We start from the raw sequence: 11,059 nt of genomic DNA on the forward strand, positions 1-11,059 counted from the left end.
TGGCAAGCAGCACAGCAGAGATGAGGAAGAATGAACCAACCCATCAGGTTCCTGGGTGATGGATGTCCTGTTCTGTGAGACCAGAAAAGCTCTCAGGTTCCCTGCCCAGGGCTGCCCTCATTACAGAGCAATCAGCAACAGGACCATTTGGAAATCCATCTCTTGAATGCTGTGGCTGGTCAGCAGGGTTGGCAGGCAGGCTCTCAGGAGGACAAGAACTGACTTCCTCAGATGAATAAGTCACCAGTTTTACTTGTGGTCACTGTAAATCTTCTCTTTAATCTCCAGCTAGCAGATGCATAGTAATTATTTTTTCTTAAATGCCCTTCATACCTAGATGAAGCCCATCTTTAAATTCACCATTGATTTTGCTTCAGCAGCAACCTCAGCTTCAGAATTGTTGCCAGTCACAGTGAAAAACAGCCAGAGGATGCTCAGTTTAGGGATGTACACTGCTGGAAATCTATAGGTGAAGTGGGAAAGAAACCAACCCAAAATCCAAATGTACTCTGGAGATGTGGTTATATTCACTTGCCTTGGACAAAATGAAAATATAATGATGTGTGGATAGAAGCTTCAAACAGTTCAAATACAAGAGTCCAGCCCAGGCCTCATCAAAATTCCATCAGAAAAGTCTCTTTTTTATAGCAGAGATACACAACATCTAGCTATGTACAGAACTCTAAGAATATGTAGAAAAGTAATTTAAAAACCTTAAATTATTTTCCTCCAGCCTCTTAGCTGAGCCAACTCAAAGCTCCAGCAGCAGCAGCAGCAAACCTTTTACAGCTGGAAATAACCCAGTGGGAGCAGAATGAATCAAAATAAAAATCAAACTACAGGAGCAACCTGGGCCAGGTCCTTCCCATCCTCTCCCCCTGGCCTCCTCCTTGCTGAGGTTTCTGTTGCAACTCAAATTCAGTGACTCAGGAATGTTTTGATCTCCCCATCCAATCCCATTATCCAGCAGCCCAGATCCACTGACCCAGAGCTCTACATAATTCCCTGCTCCTAATTACTGGCATGGAGCTCCCCTCCTCATTACATGAGAGTGTCAGGACAAACAAAAGGAGAGAAAAATGAAATTACAAAGAAAGAGAAAGGTTTAAAATAAAGATGAACAGATACCACTTGGTTTTCAACAAACACCAGAACTGAAAAAGTCTGGGGAAGGGAATAAGCAATGATTGAAGAGCAAAGGATATACATACAAGTATGAAAATCAGAAGAACCTTGCTCTGGCTGTCTTGAAACTGTCTTTTGAATCAATTAACTGAAGCCCTGACATTTACTTTGTCATTACAACAGTTTGGTATTGCTTGTATTTGTTATATCACAGCACCAAAGGCTTTTAGCTGTGTTCTGCTGTTCAGTTTGGAGCCCTTCATCCCTGAGAAACCTCCTGTCCATCCAAACCACTCTGGTTTAACACAGAAATCCTGCTGGAAAGCTAACACAGGACCCAAGGGATGGATTCAAATGCAGGAATCTTCCTCCCACAAAACAGGAATCTGACTACAGCCAAACTCATTTGGAACAGGAGACAGGTCCCCAACACTGAGAGGCTGTGACACTAAAACCTGCACTAAATTCACTTTAATAGTAATTAAAAAAAACCCCAAACCAAACAAAAAAGAAACAAGCCCCACAAAGCTCTGATATAAATGAAATCTGGGACAAAACTTCTCTGCTGAAGTCAAGTCTAGATTAATGACTGAGAGATGGTACACTGAAACTTGGGACAAACAACTCCAGTGATACAAGTGTTGTTTCCCTAATGAGCTTAGCAGATTAAAATTTACCCCTTTAAGTCTGATTGACCAACCTGTTACCAAGACTTGTGACCCTGCCCCCCATAGCAGAGTAAGATTCAAACCTCCTAAAGAAGGTTTTCCACATGAGGGAGGAAAAATGTCAAGCATTAGATTCATATTTTCTATCCCCTCCCCTCAACTAACAGAATTACTCTTGGAAACCCTGGGGTTTTTTAGTGGATCCCTTGCTTAGGATTTCATTCTCTAATCCTTCAGACAAATTAAATTACTGTTTATGGCATTACAGCAGTTTCTGTGGCAGTGTGCAAGTGGCACAAGTGTGATGGCAGGAAACACACCTCTGTCTGCTTACTCAGCTGTTTAGGAATTTATGAAAAACCCTTCTCTTTGCTTGCCTCATTATGACTTTTAATTGCTCTGCTACATTAATCCCTGCACTGCTTGAATTGCTGTAACTTCTCAGAGCATGAAAGCTCACCAGAACAATCCAGAAAAGCCCCAAAATTCACTGCTGGGGGTGGAGTGACACTGATGTCACTTGTTTCTGTTTATTATTAAAGAATTAAGCTTAATTTTTAGAGTAAAAGCTTTTAGAATATTAGAGGCAATTTTTTTTCCCATTATTTACTTTTACCCCATGTACCTGAGGCCCTCCCAGCCTGAGCTGTGCAATGAATCCAGCAACACTTCCATCCCCTCAGTTAAATTCTGAAGACTTTCATTCCAAGGAGTTTTGTCTTTTGAAAAGTTCAAAAATTAAGCAACCTCCAAATCCCCTCTTCTCCTAAGCTGCTCAACTGTATTTCCCCAGTTCTCATGGAGAGAGGGGAGAACCTTCACTATTGCATCATTTCACTTCCTTACAGAAACTGCCAGAGAAAAGAACATTTTCATTTCCTCCTGTAAAAACAACCTACAGGAACTGTGGGCTTCTTGCATCCATTCAGAGCCTTCTTTGGCAGAGCATAAAGAAAGGAAAAACCCATCACAACAGATTTGTCTCTGCTTCAGGTAAGACTGAATACTTCATAACTTAAGAAATGATAAAAACAAACAAAATAATAAAACCAAAGCAAAGTGAAACCAAATCACCACTCATTTTCCTCTCCTAATTGCAAGCCTGCATCCAACACCAACACTTCTGCAGCCAGAAAAGCCCAAGACACCTGGGAGGCTCCAAACTGGGGACTCCAGGTGGGCAGAGCAGCTCCAGGTGACATCTCCTGGGCTGGCACTGCTTGTGTCACAACAAGGAGTCACTGACTGCCCCAGCCCTGCAGGTGGGAAAAGCAGGGCAGGACACAGCAACCAGGGCTGGAAAAGATGGTTAAGGGGGAAAATAATGTTTCTGACAACTTTCCAAACCACTGCTTTCAAAAACCTGGAGATGAAAATCATAAGCACAGCAGCACCAGCATTTAAACTCCAGGTTCTTGGGTCACCAGACTCAGTGAACAAGCTGCAACACTGCCTGCCACCAACCTGCACCCAGCTGAGCTGAAAAGCAAACCAAAAAAAACCCCAAAGCAAGAAGAATTGGTCCCCTGGCTACAGAGGGGCCAGGCTGCAGGATAAAAAGCCCTGGCAGTCAAACCCTGCAATGGGGAGGGCTGAGCACAGACCTGAGCAGCACAAGCTCTCCCCAGCAGAGCCTCTCCAGACCCCAGGGAAATCTCTGCCCTGAACACGAGTTGGGAACTGACAGAAAAACCACAAAATTGCTTTTCCCACAGGCAGCTTCATCTGAGTTTTCTAACGAGAGCTGGGACCAGGAACAGAGTATCTGAACACATATAGATTTTATTAACTATGTGTTCAGGCTGGAATCCCTCTTCAGAGGAGGTGGAACAAAAAGGCACTGATGCATCATTTAATCACTGCCATTCCCAAGGTGAGTGCCTTTAGTTTCAATGTAAAGCAGAGAATCACCACATTTTTTCTGTTTTCCACCTGGAGTAGTTACTGAGAACAAAGCCAGGATGCCCTCCAGCTTTTGTGATGATGTTTCATCCCTCCTGTTGATCCTCACTGACACTGGAGCATGACAGAAGCCTCTGCACCCTGGCTGAGTGATGGATAACATCAGACCAGGGTTATTCTTACATGTATTCCCCAAACCAAGAGCACATCTTCTGGAAGACCCTTCACAGGAATGGAATTAACTGCAAAACAAAACCTTTCCTCATTTAGGGTTGTTTTAAAATAAGATTTTATACAGCTACACATTGAAACAGGCTCAAAACAGCAAGGGGGGAGGAGGGGAAGTCGTGAGGGAAAGATAATTTTGAATGCATGAGGGAGAGTAAATGGGCTTTGCATGGAAGACATCAAGAGAACAAGTCACTGGAAGAAACAGCCTTTTAAGATGCAGGAAAGTGGGGTAAGGAGTTGGGCATTATGGGACAGCAGATGCTGGGTCTGCAACATCTCTCACCCAACAAATATTCCCTTTCAGGACCACTCATAAAAACCCCAAGCCATGCTGACTGTCACTGCTGGTATCCAGAGCCCTCAGGGAACTCCTGAGGTGTGCTTGGGAAACGACAGCCAGGAACCTTCCTCACTCCTTGTGCTCCTCCCCACTTGGCTGCTTCTCCTCAGGGAATTGTGAAGAGCAAATGTTGTGGCAAAGTAGTTTTTGTAAGTGCAACAAGAATGAAATGAGCAAGTGTGGAAATGGGGAAGTTGGTAGGAAAAGAAAGGAAGACAGTCATTAAGGGAGACAAATATTTTCTACTAATTGCAGTCCAAGCAATGTATTTCTGTTCTATAGCCAGTTATTTTGTTCTGTGATAAAAATGCTCTACTCAAAGCAGGAACATTATTCCCCAGCATTTAACACCAGGGCCCTCAAAAGAATTCCTGGCAGAGTAGCAAGCTGTCAAACCAGCCCCCAGGGATGATACAGGAAACTTTCTAAAGAGAAGTCCTGGTTCATCACCTGTTTTCTTTCACCACTCAGACCAAAGTGACTCCTTGCCACACACCAGAACCATTCCCATCTGGAGAAGCAGCATCCCTGAGTGACAGAGCTCCTTAAACATCAGATGGAAAATATGCCTACAGTGCACAAAGAACAGCAAGTCAGGAGGAACCTGGAATTTAAATCATTCCATTGTTCTGAACAGTAACTGAATCCATTATTTTAACTCAATTTGGGAGAGGAAATAAGCCTGGTGATGGCTTCTGAGAAACAGGTCACCTCAGATTTCAGTGGAGGCACAGACCAATTCTCTGACCCCTTCCCTCCTCCTCAAGGAGGAGCAGGCCAGGAGATGCCAAGGGGGTGCTGAGGAGCAACAAAAGTTAAACCATGTTGGCAAGAAGGAAAACAAAGAGACACCCACTCCCCTCAAGGTCCCAGCAGCCAGGCTGGACCTCCTCACCCACCTCCAGACCTGGCAGGACCTGGCTGGGTGTCCTGAACAAACCTGACACAGGTTGGGTCACACGAGGGCTCAGGAGCTGCAGGATAACTCCTAAAAAAGCAAAAATTGCTTCAGCTCCCTGCACACCACCAGATGGATCCACAAGGATTCCAGGTGCTTTTTGCAGGAGCACAGGAAAACTCATCAGCTGCATCCCCCTGGCAGCACAACCTCCTGCAGACACAGACACTGCCAGGTTTGTGTCTCAACAAGATCCCAACTTCCCAATGCTGACATCAGGACCACAGAGCAGAAAAATTAAAACCATTCCTTAAAATACTTCCTTAAAAACTTCCCTTCACTGCACAGCACCAAGTAACAACAGGTGCAACCTGAAACTCTAAATACCTCACTTGCTGCAACCTTGCCTTGGTACAAGGAATTTCCTGAACATGGCATCTTCTGGATCCCTGCAGGCATTGGCATGAGTTACTGCTCACTGAAACATGGGGAGTTTGGCTCCCAAGTCCCCCTCCTCCCTAAAACCATTTTTAAAGCTGTGTTTTTCCATTAAGTGTCCCTAAACCCTCATGCCATGAGAAGCAGATTCATAAAGGAAATTCTTGGATGACTGAGCTCCTCCAGGCAGAGGCACAAATCCCACCCCATGCCCTGGGACACAGAAGTAGAAACTATTTCTGAGCACAAATGGAAACAGCCAAGATATTACCTTCCCAGTAACAGAAAATCCTGTTAAGTCATCAAACATGTTAGGAGAGATGGAAAGGAAAAGAAATCTTCATTTGAAATACAGCCAAAAATGCAAAGGGGGAAGGCAAACAGAAAACCAGGGCAAGTTTCTCCTTCCTGTAACTGCACAACTTGCTGCTGTAATGACACCAAGAAACTTTGGACTTTTCTTATTCACAAAATATCCATATCCAGGTCCTATTATTCACTTTTCCTATAGATTGTCCTGAAAAAGCCAAACGTTCCACACATCAGCAATGCTGTAACCCCCCCACAATCTAACACAACTTATTACTTAGCTATTCTATGCACACAAAAAAATTTGTGGGTTTTTTTTGATTTGGTTTTTTTTGTTAACTACTATCACTTCATTAAAATATTTTTTAAATGTTCTGAGGAATGTTTGTTCTGGAATGCAATTCTTTATCAGTTGACACTGCCTGAAACAGGAAACAAAGTGCCCCCAAAGTCAAACCGTGTGCATTGTAACCACCCTGCTTCCTATGTTTTTGTTGATTAAAAACCTTCACTGAACTTTTAAGTAACTCCAGAGACTCAGCACCACTTCAATCCCTGTCTTTCAGGACTAAAAGCAGTCACTGGTTCACCAACCAGCACCAGGACATAGTAGGTGACATAGAATAAAATAAAATAAAAAATCATTGAAACAATGGTAAGAATTTACAAACACAGATTATAAACATTGGCAATCTGCTGCCCAGGAGCACCAAGATTAATCCTCAACTCCCTTTTTATCCTCCAAGTCTCTTCTTGTGCAAATATCCAGCAAACCATCCTGAATGTGGGACAGGGCCTTGATGGCCAGGACAGGTAGCTAGAGAGTCAAACATGGAAAAAATATTTACATGGATGCTTCTAAACCAACAATGCTTAATTAAAGTTATTCAAATTACTGCAGTAAAAGGAAAACAACTTTTTCATTAAAAAAAAAAAAATGTAGGGCAAGACTTTGGTCCAGAAGAAGTGGCAGAAGAGCCCCATCTTCCCAGGCAGAGCCAACTCCCCTCTGGTGCTGCTCTGTTTTGTACCCAGGGAGGTAAAACTGGAGAAGAGAGGCTGCAAAAACCAAGAGGACTTGCACAGCTCGAGATCAAACTGTGAAGGACATTTGTTATTTTATTAAAATTACCTTAAATGAATCCCCATGCTCGTGTGTTTGACAGGAGAGCAGTGGAAATTCTGGCCAGGTGCCATTTTGCAGCCTCTGGGGAGGATGCTGCTGCTCACTGGTAGGGACAAGCTTTGCAGAGAAGTTCTGCCAACCCTTGTCCCTCCCAGACATGGGGAAAAAAAAATTAAATCTTATTAACATTAATGATATTTAAAAAGAGGAAAACACTGTCAAACTGATCAAAAGAGGGAAGTGTGGCAATTAGCACAGCCCAGCTGCAGTCCTGTTGCTGTAAATCCTGTCACAGAGGAGCTGCAGGACACCTCCTGGTGTTAACCTGTGCCCACCTCCCCGGGGAGGCCGTGCTGGCAACTGGAATCAGAACCTCCAACCAAGAGTCACATCAGCAACTTTTTACCTTTAATCTCAAACCTGACTGCTTAAGTAATCCAGTTAGGATTCAGAATCAAAAATGCATAAAACACAGACCAAAAAATCCTTCTTGAAGCTCACAAAGAGAAGCAGGATGATGATTAACAACTTAATTGCCAACAACTACCACTGCCCCAAGGGCATAACCCATAAATTAGGTAAAAGTCTCCAAACCAGTGTTCAGACTGTTCCCAAGTCATGTTCTGGTACCACTCCATTTTTTTCCTGAGGTTTGAAGATCCAAACATCACTGCAGACTTGACAGATGCCTTCTGGGTGGTGTCACAAGCTTGTCCCCATCACAGTTGGGTTTCCACCCTTGCTCTGCTCCTCCACTGCACAACAACCCTCACAGGTTGGTGATTGTGCCACCTTGGCCACAAACCACATCAACTTACTGCTAACAAGTAAGAAAACAAGGCAGACCACACCAATTGACCAGGGGGCAGACAGCTCAGCATGCAGGGAAAGCCTGAGAGAGGTTCCTACTCCTTGGGAATACTCAACATTACTATCAGGTCTTCACTAGGAGACAAAACACACGACAAAGATGTTATTTTTTTTCAGACACTCACTGGTAAAAGATGGTTAAATATAGCATGCAGCCACTTTGTGAAGTTGGGAAACCTCTGCTTTGGTTTCAGCAGCACTTTGAACCTGCAGCCTGCAATTTATCAATACAAGACATCAAAAATTTAGGAGGAAAATGACCACGTTGCAGCATCTCTCATGTAAATGCCATGGACTATCACCAAGATGAAATAGAGGAGGGCAGGAAAGAAGCACTTATGTATGTTCATAAAAAGCTGTTTGACTGGAAACCTCTTCTCCAAGCTCAGGGTTATCCACCAAGCAGATTCTGCATGGCCAGCATCATGACAAGTTTCTCCACCATGAGAAAACCACAGGAAGCTGCCTCAATAAAAACAAACTGCCTTTCATCCTACACCCCACAGATTAAAGGCAATTTCTCTTTGAATTGATTTCTGCTTCCTCTCTTTCTTCCCAACCAGAGCATGGGGTATACTCGAATTATCCCAGCTGATTCCTTCATGCAAATTAATTTGGCATCTATTTCTGTGGATCTGTCAGTCAGCTCAGGACTCTCCCATTTTCCACCAGAAGCAAACAGGAACACACAAACACTGATCCCAAGCAGCCTGAAACCAAGATGCCTTCAACTCCAGAACGCCTCTGCTGCAGCTGCAGTCAAAAGCATAAATTCCTCTTAAGAGGTGGCTGCTTCAGCTGAACAGTTCAGAGAGGCACAATCCTGACGCATTTCAGAAGGAAATCCTTCCCAACCTGCAGACTTCTGAGAGCTCCATCCACCCAATGAAATGGATGAATCGAGGCTGCTCATGGACTGCGGCCTGCGAGTCCTTTGCTTCAGCAGCAGCAAACTAAAATGGTATTTAAACACAGACAGAACACTTCCTTTGCCTTCAGACAAACCCGTGTGAGAGAATCAAAGAGACACCAGCAAGGAGAACCATATTACTTCATCCCTCTGTAAGATGATGTACCCATTTTACACTCTTTTTTTTTTAATTTATTTCCCTGAGCTTTACTGCAGCAGAGAGCATTCAGCTCTACAGCAGCCTCTGACAGCACAGGGAAATTAATAGCCCGATAAAAACATTCAAAAAAAGATAAAAACGTTTAGTTTTCCTCTCTGTCACACGGACAGGCTTTCACCTTGCTCTCCGAGGGGGAAATCAGCTCTGTTGTGGTGTTACTCCAGCAAGGAAGCCGAGAGCTTTGTGTCACGGTGTGTGGAGCAGCAAGAGATGGATAAAGGATAAAAGCAGGAGTGTTATCAGGGAATCCACTGCCTCCCTTCCAACCACCACCGGGACCTGAGCGGAATTCTTAATTCCAGAACCAGAAGACACTGCACAAATAAATAAAATTATGCTGCCTTGGCAAGTTTCTCATTAGAAAGGCTGGAGGTTTACTTCCCGTTGGTAATACGTCACTCGCTAAGCACGTCAGAGCCAGAGCGGCTACAAATTATTAAAAAAAAAAACCCATAAAAATAATTATATATATTAGCAGAACAACGTAAGGGGAAGCAAAAATCCCCAGGAGCACAGAGCCCGTCACGGTGAATCAGAGCTCACCCACCACGCACCGTGACTTCCATTGAGAATTCACCTTCCCAGGCCTCTTCTGGGGGGGGCCCTGGTTTCAGTTTTCCTCGGTTGGGTTGTCTGGGGTTTTTTTGGGTTGTTTTTTGGGGTTTTTTTCCTCACAATCTCGGCAGCTCCGAGGCCGCAGGGCGGGAATGGCAGAGGGGGAGCGGAGATCTCCTCACAGCCCCGGGATGGGGGTGTCCACACACATACACACACAGGACACGGACACGGGGGGGGATGCTCCACAGGACCCCCCCCTCTCCATCCGATGGCAGGGACATCCCTCACCCCCTCTCTCCTCACAGCCCCCCCCCTCCCCGGCACCATCAGCTCCATCTTGGCCTCCGGGCCCAACCCCGGCCCCAACACCGCCTCCGCGCTCACCTGTGCCCCGCGGGGCCCCGGCAGCCCCGGGGCGGGGGGGTGGGGGCGGCCCCAGGGTGCGGGCGGTTCCTCCCGGTGTCGAACGGGCCCCCCCCTCGGTCTCAGCGCTGTTACCTCAGGGGCTGCGGCCGCCGCCGCCGCCAGACACCGAGCGGGACCCGGCGACACCGACGGCGGGCAGGGGAGGGGCCAGCTCCGCGCCTGCGCACTGCGAGCCCACCGCCGCCACCACCCCCGCGGGGATGGGTGCGCAGAGGAGGGGGCGAGGGGTGCTGTGGGTGCGGGGAGAGCGCGGGGCTGCGCGGGGAGTCGGGTGATGAAGAGGGAAGAGTGCTGCGAAATTAATTAAAAAATAAATAAAAAAGAAGAAAAAAGGTCATTTCCCTGACCGGGAATCGAACCCGGGCCGCGGCGGTGAGAGCGCCGAATCCTAACCACTAGACCACCAGGGAGACATGAGGAGAGACTGCACTGACTGGGATTCCCGCGCTAGCGCTGGGCTGGGACGGGGAGAGAGAGGTGAGGGAATGGGGGGGTCAGGGGGATGTGGGGATGGGGAGAGGGAATGGGGGTGAGCAGGGGGAATGGGGGGGTCAAGGGGAATGTGGGGATGGGGAGAGGGAATGGGGGTGAGCAGGAGGAATGGGGGAATGGGGGAGAGCAGGAGGAATACGGGGATCTGGAGGAATGTGGGGATGGGGGGGATCAGAAAGAATGTGAGGATAGGAAGAGGGAATGGGGATGGGCAGGGGGAATGTGGGATGGGGGGGTCAGGAGGAATGTGGGGATGGGGAGAGGGAATGGGGGTGATCAGGGGGAATGTGGGGATGGGGGGGGTCAGGAGGAATGTGGGGATGGGGAGAGGGAATGGGGGTGATCAGGGGGAATGTGGGGATGGGGGGAATCAGGAGGAATGTGGGGATGAGGGGGATCAGGAGGAATGTGGGGATGGGGAGAGGGAATGGGGGTGATCAGGGGGAATGTAGGTGGGCAGGGGGAATGTGAGGGTGGGGGGGGATTAGGGGGAATGTGGGGATAGGAAGAGGGAATGTGGGGATGGAGGGGATCGGGAGGAATGGG

At 46.7% G+C, this 11,059-nt stretch overlaps 1 non-coding gene across 1 annotated transcript; it reads right to left on the reverse strand.

The window, feature by feature from the left end:
* Window positions 1–10,359: 10,359 nt before the first annotated feature.
* On the reverse strand, window positions 10,360–10,431 carry TRNAE-CUC. Its single transcript has one exon. It is a non-coding gene; the product is annotated as a tRNA-Glu (tRNA).
* Window positions 10,432–11,059: the final 628 nt, after the last annotated feature.

The sequence above is a fragment of the Calypte anna genome, chromosome 20 (genome assembly GCF_003957555.1).
Source record: "Calypte anna isolate BGI_N300 chromosome 20, bCalAnn1_v1.p, whole genome shotgun sequence".
In the NCBI taxonomy this organism is placed as follows: domain Eukaryota; kingdom Metazoa; phylum Chordata; class Aves; order Apodiformes; family Trochilidae; genus Calypte; species Calypte anna.